This window comes from Erpetoichthys calabaricus, chromosome 2 (assembly GCF_900747795.2).
Source record: "Erpetoichthys calabaricus chromosome 2, fErpCal1.3, whole genome shotgun sequence".
Lineage (NCBI taxonomy): Eukaryota > Metazoa > Chordata > Cladistia > Polypteriformes > Polypteridae > Erpetoichthys > Erpetoichthys calabaricus.
This window is the reverse complement of record NC_041395.2, coordinates 38,123,900-38,140,077: the sequence shown is the minus strand read 5'-3', so window position 1 is coordinate 38,140,077 and position 16,178 is coordinate 38,123,900. Positions and strand designations below refer to the sequence as shown.

Sequence of the window (16,178 nt, the reverse complement as noted above, 5' to 3'; positions counted from 1 at the left end):
AGAGTGCCAGTTCTGCCACCAAACCCCAGGTTTTCCCTGCATACCCAGGACAGAGCAATTGCAGGTTAAGGGTCTTGCTCAAGGGCCCAACAGAGCAGAGTCCCTTTTGGCAATTACGGGATTCGAACCGGAAACCCAGTACAAATCCCTAGCCTCAGAGCCACCATTCCACCCCAAGAAGCCTATTATTGAACTGTTTAAAGACAATGTTCGTCAAAGGAAGATTGGAATGGATTTGCATATTTCTCCCTCTACAGTGCATAATATCATTAAATGGTTCAAGGAATCTGCAGGAATTTCAGTGAGTCAAGGGACGCACGCCTAAACTGAACAGCCGTGATCTCCGATCCCTCAGTCGGCAGGCACTGGCACTCAATCAGCTGATAGAACAACATGGGCAAGGCCTGATTACTGTGTGAAACCTTTATCAAACATTACAATATGGAGATACATTCACAAATGGCACTTCAAACTTCACTGTGCAAAAAAGAAGCCATGTCCTGAAGCGGCGTCAACTTCTCTGGGCTTGGTGGTGTCTGGGATGGGCCGCCACACAGTGGAAACGTGTATTGTGGTCAGAGGAATCAGTATTCCAGATCTTTTTTGGACATGGACATGGACATTTTTTGCAAATGGATGTCATGTGCTCCAGACCTAAGATGAAAGGACCATCCAGACTGTTATTAGCAACAAGTCCAAAAGCCAGGGTGTGCCATGGTATGGGGTTGTGTCAGTGCCCTTGGCAAAAATAATTTATATTTCTGTGATGGCAGTATTAATGTAGAAAAGTACATTGAAATTTTAGAGCAACAAATGCTGCCTTCAAGACGACATCCAGGGACATCCTTGTATTTTTCAACAAGACGATGCAAAAATACATTCTGCAGACTTTACAAAGACGTGACAGTGGAAGACGAGGGTACGGGTACTGGACTGGCCTGCCTGCAGCCCTCATGTGTCCCCAGTAGAGAATGTGTGGAGAAGTTTGAAACGATAAATGCAACAATGACAACTCGGTACTGTTGCACATCTTAAGAAGTGTTTGCCGGAAGAATAGGATAAAATAACACTTGAAAATTTTATCAATAGGTATCCTTAATGTGAAAAGTGTTGTGAGAAGGAATGGTGACATTACAAAGCGGTGATTGCTTTACCGTCCCAACTTGTTTTGGAATGTGTTGCAGGCCTAAAATGCAGGAATGGATGTGTATTAAAAAATGAAATGAAGTTGACTGACAAAACATGAAATACGCGCATCCTGGGTTCATACTTAGTCAAAGTTAACTTAAGAATACTGTTTTTTTTATTTGTAGTTTCCATATTGTCACAGCTTTTTCTGATTTGGGATTTTATTTAAAATGATATGTGACAGTAGGATTGGAGTGGATTTGAATTTGCATCACTCTACTCAGAATCTTGTACAGTTCTAGGATAAATGGTGTGTGAATAGTGTACTCTGTAAATATGAAAATGATGAACTGCAATTTGTAATAATAATAATTCTTTGCATTTATATAGCGCTTTTCTCACTACTCAAAGCGCTCAGCAATTGCAGATTAAGGGCCTTGCTCAAGGGCCCAACAGAGCAGAGTTCCTTTTTGGCATTTTACGGGATTCAAACCGGCAACCTTCTGATTGCCAGTGTAGATCCCTAGCATCAGAGCCACCTCTCCGCCCTGTTTGTACAGTATTTGTATTCTAACCTGATCGTATTTATGACAAAAATCAATATTGTAAGGGGTGAGTGGGAGTGGGGACCAGAGAGCACAAAAGGGAGAGATTTTAGGGCTTGAGTGGGTATTTATGTAATGAATAAAGGACAGAATGAGATCATTTGGAAGTCCTCACTGTGGACGTGTTAATAATGTTAACATTTTGTGGTTTTAATGAATTTCATTACAAATTTAATAAACTTTGCTTTTAAATGTAATTGATATTTTTGTTTATCTATCTGTGTGAGAGGAAACTAGAAGATGCTGAGACCTCCCACGCATGAATTGGCTGAGGTCTAAACCAAGCTCACTGGCCCCATGGAGAAGCGTTTCCAACTGCAGTGCCATTGGAATGCATACTTTGAACGAAAGATAACATTACCAGGATATAATTGGCTCGTTTTTCCTTAAAACCTGAGTGCATTGGAGAAAAGCAGGAAATGGAGAAACGACTTCTCTTTAAAAGGTTACACTTTTTGAATATGCGACAGGAAATCCAGAGATCTGTCTCATTGTTCGTAAAATTAGTGCTGCTATAACAGATCATAATCTGGTTGACACGCTGGCCAGTTTAGAGTTGCCAGTCAAGCTAACAACGAGGCGTTGGGCTCTGGGAGGAAACTGAAGTCGCCTGGTAGGGGGGCCGAGACAAATCCAAGAGGAACATGCAGCGCCTGGCAGGCTGTGTGGCTTAGTAGTTAAGTCAATGGACCTTGGAGTCGAAGTTACTGATTAAGAGTGTGACAGTAATCAGAAAAACTTGACTAATCCCGAAGGAAATGACTTATGTTACAACAATACAAATAGACAAAGGCACAGGCAACACGAAGAGCAAATATAAATAATAAGCGAATAATATAAATATCAAAATAAACTACTGTAAATCCTCATTCACTATGCTCTACATGTATGCTGTGAATTAAATATACTACACACTGTACATCTAAGTCTTTTACAAAATCCCTAGTTTACTAAACAGTAATAGCACACTGAGCAGGATGTATTTCACGTAACAACATTGCATATAGAAGTGAAATATCACACATTCTGTTATTCACATGAGAAGCAACAGACAAGTTATGGCACATCCAAGTAGCTGAAAAATGCTCTGAGAAATCCATTAAGGAAAGAGGGAGCAGCTTATTGTGTGGATGAGTGACCGGAAGAGGAGTTGGGTTTTTTTTTCTTTTTTTGTTCGCCTTATACAGTTTATTGTATTAGGAATGTGTTCGTTTTCGCATACCCCTTGGCACAGGGTCAGCGCCCCTGGAGCAATTTTACGTTATGGGCCCAGCAGAGTAGAATCTCTTTTGACAGTGAAGGAGATTTGAACCAACAACCTTCTGGATACCAGCGCAGATCCGTAGCCTCAGAGTCTGATGGTGAGGAAGGATTTTCTGTGACGTTCAGTGGAGCACTTTATGCTGGTCAGTGTACTTCTGAAAACGCTCCTCTGTCCAACCACAGCACTATGAAGTGAGTGATTAGCACTTTCAATAACAGACCAAAGTCTACACAGCATTCTCCGATCTGCCACAGTTTCCAAGCTGTCCAGTTTCACTCCTACCAGAGAGCCAGTCATTCTGAATCAGTTTGCTTGGCCTTGTAATGTCTGTTACTGTCATGTTGCCCCCATAGCAGGCCTCAGCGAGAAAGACAGCACTGGCAACCACACACTCATAAAACATGAGCAGCATAGTGTTATAGACCCTAAAAGATCTGAGTCTTCGTAGGAAATACAGCCTGCTTTGACCCTTCTTATAAATGGCCAGTGAGTTCTTAGACCAGCCCAACTTATTGTGTTCATATGCACCCCCAGATACTTGTAGTCCTGAATGATCTCCACATCCACACCCTTAATAGACAGGGGAGTAACTGGAGATTGTGATCTTCTCAAATCCACTACCAGTTGTATAGTTTTACTGATGTTGACCTGTAGCTGATTCAGCTCACACCAGTCAACAAAACTGCCCACTACCCTCCTACAGAATATTTCATCTTGTCTCCATGCCTGATACTTCCCACTATTGTAGAGTCATCAGAAAATTTCTGCAGATAGCAGTTATAGCGTACAAGATAAAAAGAAACGGTGATAGAACCATCCCTGGTGGAGCACCAATGCTTACACAGCACACTGTCAGACACACAGCCCTATTGCCACACATACTGTGGCCTTCCCGTCAGACAGTCTATGGTCCACAAAATGAGAGGAGCTTCCACCTGCATTGCTGAGAGCTTACTTCCCAGTCTGGCTGGCTGGATGGTTTAAAAGCACATGAGAAATCAAAGAACATAATCCTAAGAATTAAGGAAGTCACTTGAGCTGTATGCATATCAGGTGTAAAAGGAACATAAAGAATAGAGCTTATACAGAAGAGTCGCATTACAGAAAGGTAACAAAACCTCTTTGTACTGTTTTGCACAATGCTGTATGTTCTACATTGCTACTGTGGCAAGGAAACCTCCCTTTGGGGCTCAGTCGAGTTCTACCTATCTATCTATTATATAGTGCCTTTACTAGTTGGGATTAATAAAGTATCTATCTATCTATCTATCTATCTATCTATCTATCTATCTATCTATCTATCTATCTATCTATCTATCTATCTATCTATCTATCTATCTATCTATCTATCTATCTATCTAAAAAACTGCTGAAAACACATTACTTTAACATGTCTTTCTCATAGCTTCATCATAGTTTAATCCTGAGCCTCTGTATATTCAATTAATTATCATTATTATTCATGGTATTCATATTCAAAATCCGTACTAACCCCTACTTTCTCTTCTGTTCTTTTTTCGGGTTTCTGGGGTGGCAACCTGCGCCACCACCACCTGATCAGAGCAACGTGATGTCCCATCATTGATGGATTAAAGGCCAGAAGTCCACATGACTGTCATCATCAAGTTCTTCCATGAGAACCCTGAATACAATGAGGACTGATTGATGTCATTTATGTTAGGTAGAATGCCTAGAGGGGACTGGGTGGTCTCGTGGCCCGGAACCCCTGCAGATTTTATTTTTTTTTTCCAGCCGTCTGGAGTTGTTTTGTCTTTTCTGTTCTCCCTGGCCATCGGACCTTACTTTTATTCTATGTTAATTAGTGTTCCCTTATTTAAATTCTTATTTATTTTGTCTTTTTTCTCTTTCTTCATCATGAAAAGCACTTTGAGTTATATTATATGTATGAAAATGTGCTATAGAAATAAATGTTGTTGTTGTTATCTATCTATCTATCTATCTATCTATCTATCTATCTATCTATCTATCTATCTATCTATCTATCTATCTATCTATCTATCTATCTATCTATCTATCTATCTATCTATTATATAGTGCCTTTCACTATCTATCTATCTATCTATCTATCTATCTATCTATCTATCTATCTATCTATCTATCTATCTATCTATCTATCTATCTATCTATCTATCTATCTATCTATTATATAGTGTTTTTCACTATCTATCTATCTATCTATCTATCTATCTATCTATCTATCTATCTATCTATCTATCTATCTATCTATCTATCTATCTATCTATCTATCTATCTATTATATAGTGTTTTTCACTATCTATCTATCTATCTATCTATCTATCTATCTATCTATCTATCTATCTATCTATCTATCTATCTATCTATCTATCTATCTATCTATCTATCTATCTATTATATAGTGTTTTTCACTATCTATCTATCTATCTATCTATCTATCTATCTATCTATCTATCTATCTATCTATCTATCTATCTATCTATCTATCTATCTATCTATCCATCCATTTTCCAACCCGCTGAATCTGAACACAGGGTCACGGGGGTCTGCTGGAGCCAATACCAGCCAACACAGGGCCCAAGGCAGGAACCAATCCCGGGCAGGGTGCCAACCCACCGCAGGACACACACAAACACACCCACACACCAAGCACACACTAGGGCCAATTTAGAATCGCCAATCCACCTAATCAGCATGTCTTTGGACTGTGGGAGGAAACCGGATCTATCTATCTATCTATCTATCTATCTATCTATCTATCTATCTATCTATCTATCTATCTATCTATCTATCTATCTATCTATCTATCTATCTATCTATCTATCTATCTATCTATCTATCTATCTATCTATTATATAGTGCCTTTCACTATCTATCTATCTATCTATCACATAGTGCCTTTCACTCTCTATCTTTCTATCTGTCATATAACAACATTCCCAAGCCCACTTAATTAAATTTAAGACCACGGGGGCAAGAGCCTCTCATACCATAAAGAGATAACCCAAGACAGACTGGCAGTTCACCGCTGGGCACTCCCACACTTACACACTTGTACATTCAGGGCCATTTAAATTAACAGACATGCCTTTGTGGAGATGGAAGGAAAAGCTACAAGAACACAGAGAGAACATGCAAACTCCAGACAGACAAACAGCAGGCACTAGGTCTGAGCCCATTCTTTGTAAAGCAGTGGTCGCTAGCTGCTCCACCACTTTGCTACCCAATGGCTTTTTGTCTGTGTGTGCTGCTCTACCACAAACCTGCAGTTAAGGTCATTTATTTCAATTCAAAGAATCTTCATCTGTTCTTCTAGCAAGCAATTAGTCAATCAATAATGTTTCATTTTATGTAATTATTGCTTATTATTTGGCTGACACCATTTTCCAAGGCAACTTACAACATTTCACACACAATTGGTTACATTTTTTTGTTTTTTTCCAATTGGAGCACAGCCAAGTGAAGCTGACTTGCTCCTGTCACACTGTGTCAGTATCAGGATTTGAATCCACAACCTCGGGGTTAAAACTCCAAAGCCTTAAGCACAGGCAGTCACTCCTTTCATAATCCGTGCCAACAAAATCAAGCTTAACAATACATCCAGAGCACTGTCCTGTGTGAACAGTAAAGTGACAAGGAGTGGGCATGAGAAAGTGTAAGGAGATTGTCACATGTGATGGGCGCCCTTCTCAGTCATTGACAGAGCTGATGAAAAGCAGCTCTTCATCTTGGATTGGAAAAGCTGACATCCAAACCCCTCCTATAAACAGGAACTGAGATGGTGGTCCTCAAAGCAGAGAAAGGTTTATATGGGCAAAGCAGCCAGCCCAAGTCTCAAGTGGTATCATCTTGGAAACTTCGGAACATTGACATAAAGACCACTGTAGCCAAGTGAGTCAAGGCGCTACACACACAAGGTGTCGAGGCTCAGCCACAGCTCTCTTCTGTTAAGTCTTCATATTGCAAAGTCCATTAAAGAAAATGCAATGATACAAACAAAAAACCTTTAATTTATATAGTGCCTTTTAACAGTGAGACGCCATCTGTAAGACTTTACACTTACAGAGGTACACTGCAAATGGCCACTAATGTATCTCACAATTAGAGCACAGGCACAATAACACACTGTGGGTTGGGGGGAGTGATGGCTAAATCAGCATTGAAGACAAAAGAAGATCAATCAAGAAAAGAAGTCACAGAAAAGAACAACTTCATCTTCGAGAAGGAAATCGGAAAGTGTCTTCAAAACTGGGGTTTATGAGAAAGAGCCATCTTAACACAAGTGAGTGAGTGAGTGAGAGAGAGAGAGAGAGCTGGACAGATGAGACACCTGTCACCTCAATCAGAAGAAGAATGTGAAAGAGCAAGCGAGTCTGTGCAGTGTGGACGTGCTTCAGGTCAGGATTAAGACACAAAGAATGACTGTGACCTTTAACAGTGACAAGTAGACTGAGGGAAAAGAAAGAAAGAAAGAAAGAAAGAAAGAAAGAAAGAAAGAAAGAAAGAAAGAAAGAAAGAAAGAAAGACACCTGCATGTATTTTATAAAATATTTTCTATCTATCTATCTATCTATCTATCTATCTATCTATCTATCTATCTATCTATCTATCTATCTATCTATCTATCTATCTATCTATCTATCTATTTTTTGCATAACGATATGCAAGTTTGGTTTGTAGAGGTGTGTGCCGTGATGGCCTGGCATCCCATCCTGGATGGGCACCGGCCAGCAGGCACTCTTGCTCTGTGCAGCTTTGTAATGGCTCAAAAAACGAATGCTGGTTGAATGTTCTGTATTATTGGCAGACGCATACATATTCAAACGAGCAGACCATCTTTATTCAATGAAGCACTAAAACGCAGTTTCACTTTTACCGTATTTTCCATTTTCGTCTATATTGAAAGACAAGAGGTGAAACACTTGGCATATTGTTCTCCCAGATTCTTTGCTAAATGACAAGTTCTGACACACACCTCAGAACAGAATGCCAGATAAATCCTTCAAAACACAAGCAGTTTCTCAGCAAAACCTCCGTGATTACGGAAACGCAAGTTAAACAGTGGAAAAATGGTGGAATGGGTGGAAAGAGGATCATTGGGCCCCTGGAAAAGTGGGGACTGTGTTTTGATAGCAAAACAGAAACATACATTGCCATCAGAAACATTGTGAGCCCTTATGCTGCTGGGGCCCCCAGTCGGTGCCCGTTGTGCCCATACACTAGGACGGAAATAGAAAAAGTGTTTGTATTTTCACTTTTTCCAATATAGAATTAACGCAGGCTCTACTAGAAAAAATACTTTTTCTTTTGGTGGAGCCTAAAAAGTTGCAGCACCCACCACACGATAAACAACCTCAGGATCCCAAATTAGGACCCGAGCGCAGGCATGCAACGGGTGACACCTCAGCGCCACACTCACTGGTAATGTCCATGAATCAGTGAGGGTCGCATGAGGAGCGCGAATCAGCGCTCAAGAGTAAATTACCGAAGTGCACAAAGATCTTTGGTCTAAAGAATGTTATGAAAAACATCATAACCTGAGATGTCTCCGACAGACTGGCAGCCACAGACAGACAGCTTTATGAAGCACGCCAGCAAAGAGCGGCTCGGTTCCAATCTGTTGGCTCGGTTCGGCGGCGCAGACCGCACTCGTCGTGTGTCTCGTAACAAGAGACCAAATAATCAAAAGTTAAAAATCACAGTAATAATCGCAATCGGAAGGAAGCGAATAGCACTTACTGCACATCTTATCTCACGCCGGGTCTTTCCTGTTCTTTTCCGCGATCTCCTTTTCTGTAAGGTGAACAGAATTTTGCGATCCTCCGTGGCGACGCTTTAGTCATAAACTAGCAGAACTGGTCGGGCTGACGGCTGAGGCACATCTGTACATCCAATTAAGCGAGGTGTCATTTTTCAGGATGAACTACGTTTTCGGATCTGAAATGAGTTCCTCATCAGCCCACACCCACTCACCCATCTAGGTAGCTGTGCTGTCATCTGTAATTTTAGCTCTGGCGGGCGCGCAAGCTGCTGCGGCGGCGCACTCGGAGGGTGTGGGAGGCACAAAAATGTCCAAAACTCCGCAGCGGAGCCGAGCTGTTGCATAAGAAGAGAAGTGGCACACCCTGCTGATAGAGTGCAAGAGTTCGCTCATCTAGGGCTTCTTTTACTTTTTGTTATAGCTGCTTGTTTTCCGCGTGTAAGGCTTGGAAGGAGCGGGCGGTAGATGGGAAGGTAAAATGAAAGCAATGAGAAAAACCAGAATTGGAAAGGTTAATAGTAATAGCCATAACAATAATTAGCAACCGCATGGTCTGGCAGTTCGATATCATTTAGAATAACAGTACACCATCCTCATCATCTTCATCCTTAACAGTGCATGGGGTGATTCGGGCGCAGAGCCAAGGGGCCGCCTGTAAATGAAGGGCACCTGCATGTACGTGCTATATTCCACCTACCCACACTTTGGGGAGCTAGCAAGAAAAATTCAGGGGTGTAGCCCCTGGTGGTTTGGGTCTTTTGTTCATATTTGATATACTGTATATTTCGCCTGGCCTAAGGGTCTCTTGTGAAAACGTTCAAATAAACAACACAGACTTACTGAAACAGAGCCATTTATTACTCAGTGTATAGCTTTGTCTCTAATTCTAATTCTTAAAACAGTATTAAAATGGTGTTAATTTCAAAGCTCAATGCCACCAATATTTTTGTTTGCAACTGAACTAAATACAGTATAGGAGATTAGTAAACCTTGTAAAATAACTAGAAAAGAGAACAACAATACTACAATGGTAATACTACTGCAGTCCTACAAATAATGGTGCCAGTGTGGTTCTTAGAGTGATGCTATAGGGGGACCAGTTTTGGTTCCAGAAAGACCCTTTATTTATGTAGATCACTGACAAGCTCCATATGGGATTACCAAGTCTCCAGAACTACCATCAGATGGCATCTCCATGCCAACAGATTATTTGGAAGGTATGCCAGAAAGAAGCCTTTTCTGTCAGTTATCCACAAACGTAAGCACACAGAGTTTGTAAAACGTTACTACATCTTTCACTGGCAGCATATTCTATGGTCTGATGAAACAAAAATTGAACTTTTTGGAAATAAACACACAAAGTGGGTTTGATGTAAAAAGAAGGATGGCTATAATGAAAAGGACCTTGTCGCAACTGTGAAATATGGTGGAGGTTATGTGACGTTGTGGGCTGTGTTTCCTCCAAAGGTCCTGGAAACAGGCATCATGGATTCCATGAAATATCAGGAGATTTTAAATCAAAACCTGACTGCCTCTGCCAGGTAACTAAAACTGGGTCATCATTGGATCTTCCAGCAGAATAATGGTCTGAAACACATGTCCAAATCAACCCTGCAATGGTTAACTGACCACAAAATCAAAGTTCTGCCATGGCCATCTCAATCCCCTGACCTGAACCTTACAGAAGACGTGTGGAGTGAGAAGACAGTACACAGGAGAAGGCCTAAGACCCTGAATGGTCTGGAGAGATTATGTAAAGAAGAATAGTCTCAAAAGCCATGCTCTGTATTCTCCAACCTTATAAAAGGTTATAAGAGAAGACCGTGCTGTTATATTGGCAAAGGGAAGTTGTACAAAGTATTAAATGCAGGGGTGCCACCAATTGTGGCACATGTGTTTTTGCTAAACGTATTTATTTCTTGATGAGGGCTGTTTTTCTTTGAATGAACTTGTTTCAGTTAAAAGTCCGATATTTCTCATTATTTCAGTGCAAGATGACAGTTCTTCAGCAAAAAGGGACTTTTCTCTAACCCTTCTTACTCATTTTTACAAGGGGTGCCAATAATAGTGGGGGGCACTGTACATAAACTAGATGGTAACAGATTTGTGAAGGGTCCTGATTTTAAATTAACTCTCACTCTATGCAGTAACTCTTTCTAAATCCAAGTGTTCTTCATCTGTCTGTGCCCTGCAGCCCACCATACATTAATGATTTTTTTTCTACATACTTGAAAGTTTTTCAAAGCACAAAGAACCAATTTCATATGCAATAAAGTCTTCCTGAATGAAATGATACTTTAGATACTTTATTAATCCCAAGGGGAAATTCACATACTCCAGCAGCACCTTACTGATACAAAAAACAATATTAAACTAAAGATTGATAATAATGCAGGTAAAAAACAGACAATATCTTTATATAATGTTAATGTTTACCGCACCGGGTGGAATTGAAGAGTCGCATAGTTTGGGGGAGGAACGATCTCCTCAGTCTGTCAGTGGAGCAGGACATTGATAGCAGTCTGTCACTGAAGCTGCTCCTCTGTCTGGAGATGACACTGTTTAGTGGATGCAGTGGATTCTCCATAATTGATAGGAGCCTGCTGAGCGCCCGTCGCTCTGCCACGGATGTCAAACTGTCTACCTCCATGCCAACAATAGAGCTTGCCTTCCTCACCAGTTTGTCCAGGTGTGAGGCGTCTTTCTTCTTAATGCTGCCTCCCCAGCACACCACCGCGTAGAAGAGGGCGCTCGCCACAACTGTCTGATAGAACATCTGCAGCATCTTATTGCAGATGTTGAAGGACACCAGCCTTCTAAGGAAGTATAACCGGCTCTGTCCTTTCTTACACAGAGCATCAGTATTGGCAGTCCAGTCTAATTTATCATCCAGCTGCACTCCCAGATATTTATAGGTCTGCACCATCTGCACACAGTCACCTTTGATGATCATGGGGTTCAGGAAGGACCTGGGCCTCCTAAAATCCACCACCAGCTCCTTGGTTTTGCTGGTGTTCAGGTGTAGGTGGTTTGAGTCGCACCATTTAACAAACTCATTGATTAGGTCCCTATACTCCTCCTCCTGCCCACTCCTGATGCAGCCCACAACAGCAGTGTTGTCAGCGAACTTTTGCACGTGGCAGAACTCCGAGTTGTGTTGGAAGTCCGATGTATATAAGCTGAACAGGACCAGAGAAAGTACAGTCCCTTGTGGCGCTCCTGTGTTGCTGACCACAATGTCAGACGTGCAATTCCCAAGACGCACATACTGAGGTCTGTCTTTAAAATAGTCCACGATCCATGCCACCAGGTATGAATCTACTCCCATCTCTGTCAGCTTGTCCCTAAGAAGCAGAGGTTGGATTGTGTTGAAGGCGCTAGAGAAGTCTAGAAATATAATTCTTACAACAATACTGCCTCTGTCCAAGTGGAAGCATGTAGATGGTGGCATCCTCCGCTCCCATCTTCTCCTGATATGCAAACTGCAGAGGGTCGAGGGCGTGTTGAACCTGTGGTTGAACATCTACCAACACACAAACATAAGTAGCTTAAATATAATATTATGCAAAATAAAATGCATACATAAGATGAACACAGTATAAACAATATAAATAGAAAGATTTAAACACTCAAACTCATAAGCTAAAAAGCAAGTGAATAAAAAGGCTTTTTTCACAGAAACTTAAAACTATGAAGTGTGGGAGGCGATCTTATTCCGAGGGGCACACCGTTCCACAACTTTAGGACCATCCACCGTAAAGCCCCGATCGCCCCTCAGCTTCAACATGTAAGCGCAGGACAGTAAGCACCGTTAAGAAACATAAAGTGCCATTAAAGAATCAGAATATTTCAGAGTGTAAAACGGCACTTTACTGGGTTATGTGGTTCCTCTTTGAAAACACTGCTTGAGAAGGAACCATTTCATTCTGACTCTTTGGGCTTTGTAAAGGTTCCTAACACATGGACAGGTCAGACAGCTTTAATATACAGTCGGCTACCTATGGCAGACTGCAACAAATGAAGAAAACCTGACCTTAGCCCGAGTGATTGGAGGCCGTCAGAGTCCTTTTGCAGTCATGAACCTTCTCGTCCCTCCATTCATCCATCTATCCATTTCTCTGGCCACTTATCCAGGACAAGGCATCTGAAGTCCCTTTTAGCGATGACCAGGCACAAGGCAGGAACGACATCTGGACGGGACATCAGTCCATCAGAGGGTGAACACGCGCCCACACACACACGATCTCTCTCACACACACACCCACCCACACACACGCACACACGCCCACACACACACACACACATACACAAGCGCGTGCGCACACACGCACACACACGCACATGCGCACACATACACGCCATCACACACGCACAAACGCACGCACGCACACACACTCACATATACACATGCGCGTGCGTGCGCACACACATACACATCAGGGACCACCTTAGCAATGCCAGTTCACCTAATCTGCATGTGTTTGGGCAATAGAAGGAAACTGTGCCACCTGCCCAGGCACACTGCAGGCATGGGGAGAACATGCAAACTCCACACATGCCATACCCAGGACACAAGCCCTGATTTCCTTATTTTCCAAATGTGCCATCATCTGTTTATGGTTATTTATGGAGTCTGCTGCAGATCTAAATAAATAAAGATTCTTCCTGGAAGGAGACACTTTTTTGGGGACCCCTATAGCACTGCTCTGAAGAACTGCTCTGGCACCTTTATTTTTAACATGTGTCTGGTTCTTCAGGGCGATGTCATACGGGAGCCATTTTTGGATTCCAAAAGAACCTTCCACATGAAGGTTCCAGAATGATCCTTTTATTTATTTAGATCTGTAAAAGGCTGCATAAAGTAAACAGGAACAGATGGTAACTGATTTGTGAAATACCAATGACTCCTGATTTTAAAAGGAGTTTTGCTGCGTACGTCCAGTAATCCAGGGTTAGTCCAGGTTTCCTAATCTGTTACTGTCCTCTGCCTACCATACAGAACATCAAAGACTTCAGGTAGGTTCTACATATTAGGAAGTTTTGTGAAGCACAGAGAACCACCTTCATATGCAAAGAACCCCTCTCAGAATGAAATGGTCCTGTCAAGCAGTGGAGCTGCGAGGAGCCACACAACCCGTAAAGAAGCATAAAGTGCATTAAAGAACAGGATTTTAAGAGAGTACCCATTATGAAATGGTACATCAGCATTTAATTCAGTTTCCATAATGTACTTTTAATTTGATGTTTTATTTATAAATTAGCTTTTTTATAAAGGCTGTTTACATTTTATTTTTCCAAACAGCACATTTCATAATAGCTTATTATTTATTTCAAAAGGACTCTTTTCATGCTGGCATTGCCTGCCGTCTATCAATCAATCAATCTTATATACACCATTGGAATTCTTCAAAATTGAGTGGCTTATTCCCAATTATCTTTGCATGTTTTCGTGTGATTATTTATTTCATAATTACCTTTTTATGTAGTTCATTCTGGCATGATCAGCGTTTCATATGCTTCTGCCAGTCCAGATTACCAGCCTCATATTACACCCCTGACTCTAATATTATGTGTTCTTTTGGAATTGCGATGTGCGATTCCACATTTTCGCGTATGACAAGTCACAACAGCTTATGTTAAGGAGCAAAATATACGCAGATGTTAGACAGTGGCTTCCTCGACTCTTTGCAACCTAATGGCACTGGCTAATTAGATGACATATACTGTAGCTAATAATGTACTGCAGAATACAAAAAGTCTAGTTGACAACTCAACCTTATGTTCTTGAATTTTGGATTAGCTGTTCTACAGTATATTATGGAACCTTTCATCACACTTCTCTCGCTCCATTTTTGAAAATGAATGGTTGCTACAAAGGTGCCATCAGTACACCAGTTGATTCATATCAGCTAAGCATGTTTTTGGTATGTAGCGGTTTTAAATTTAGATTGTTAAACTGTATGGTTTGAAATATATAATAAAATGTAAGGGATATTTTACAGACACTATGCACTAATTATGTTTTGTTTCTTGGATGCTATCAGCTTGCCAGCCCCTCCACCCCGGCTACGCCCCTGAAGAAGGGGTACCTAGAAGTAACAGCATGCAGACCCCATGCAGACCCACTCAAACACCCCTAATCTCATTCAAGCAAACAGGTGGGTTTGGCTGGAGACTCTGCACCATCAAGATCACGGCATGAACCAGTGCTGGAAAGGAAGCCAATCCTTTTCATTGCCAACTCATTCAGGGCCGCTTTAGGGTCTCCAGTTACCTAAGAAAGTTTTTTTTGGCAAAGTGGGGTACCTAGGGTGGGAAAATCACACCTACAAAGAACATGCAAAGTCCACACATTCACTGACTGGGCATCTGATTTTACTTCAACCAATTCCCCACAGGCCCCAGGGTACCCTGGTGAAACAAGAGCCCCTTGTAGATTTGAATGCTATGTTGAATATTTATTTCGATGTGCAAGTGGGCAGTCCACTGCCCCCTGTAATGATTTCATCACACTGTCACTTGAACATTATAGTGAAGGCATCCACAGGACAGCCTGATGGTAGATCTGCCCAGGATCCATGAGGGGGTGATGCAAATAATTATGCCAACTTGTAGGCCAGCAACCACTACAACACTAGAGAGTGCCAACGTGTTCCCTGTTGTTTAGATGTGTAAGTATGAGTTTCACTGTAGGGCAGGGGTTGTCATTGCTAAAACTGAATTTAATAACACTCACAAACAAAACATAAATACATATATATATATATATATATATATATATATATATATATATATATATATATATATATATATATATATATATATATACTGCGGTGGGTTGGCACCCTGCCCAGGATTGGTTCCTGCCTTGTGCCCTGTGTTGGCTGGGGTTGGCTCCAGCAGACCCCCGTGACCCTGTGTTTGGATTCAGCGGGTTGGAAAATGGATGGATGGATGGATGGATATATATACTGTATGTATGTATATATATATATATGTATATATATATATATATATATATATATATATATATATATATATATATATATATATATATATATATATATATATATATATATATGTGTGTGTGTATATATATATATATGAGGGGGGACCCGAAAATAACCGGAATTTTGTTGTTGTTAGGTTGGTACTTGTAGTACGTGGTTGTGCCGCTAGGGCGATCTAGTTACACTCCTCACAAGTCAGTCTGCCAAGTGCCATCAGTCTGGAAGGTTGTGCTTGTGTTCAGTGAATTTTTTTGTAAAAGTAGTTTTGTGCAAGCGTCGTTTTTTTACGATGGCCGATTATCGTGAGCAATGCGCGGCAGTGAAATTTTGTTTTCTTCTTGAAGAAAGTGTTGCAGAAACTATTGTTATTGAAACGGTATGACAACCCTGAACCACCCACCCTACTCACCGGA

The 16,178-nt window shown here is 41.2% G+C and overlaps 1 protein-coding gene across 1 annotated transcript in view; it reads right to left on the bottom strand.

Annotated features, from left to right (window-relative positions):
• The window catches only part of LOC114645771 (adenylate cyclase type 2-like), a 161,033-nt gene extending 151,869 nt beyond the window's left edge, over positions 1 to 9,164 (bottom strand). The window contains exon 1 of the mRNA XM_028793603.2: positions 8,734 to 9,164. The gene's annotated coding sequence lies outside the window, so the exon portion shown is untranslated. The remainder of the gene's footprint in view (positions 1 to 8,733) is intronic.
• Between the last annotated feature and the right edge of the window lie 7,014 nt (positions 9,165 to 16,178).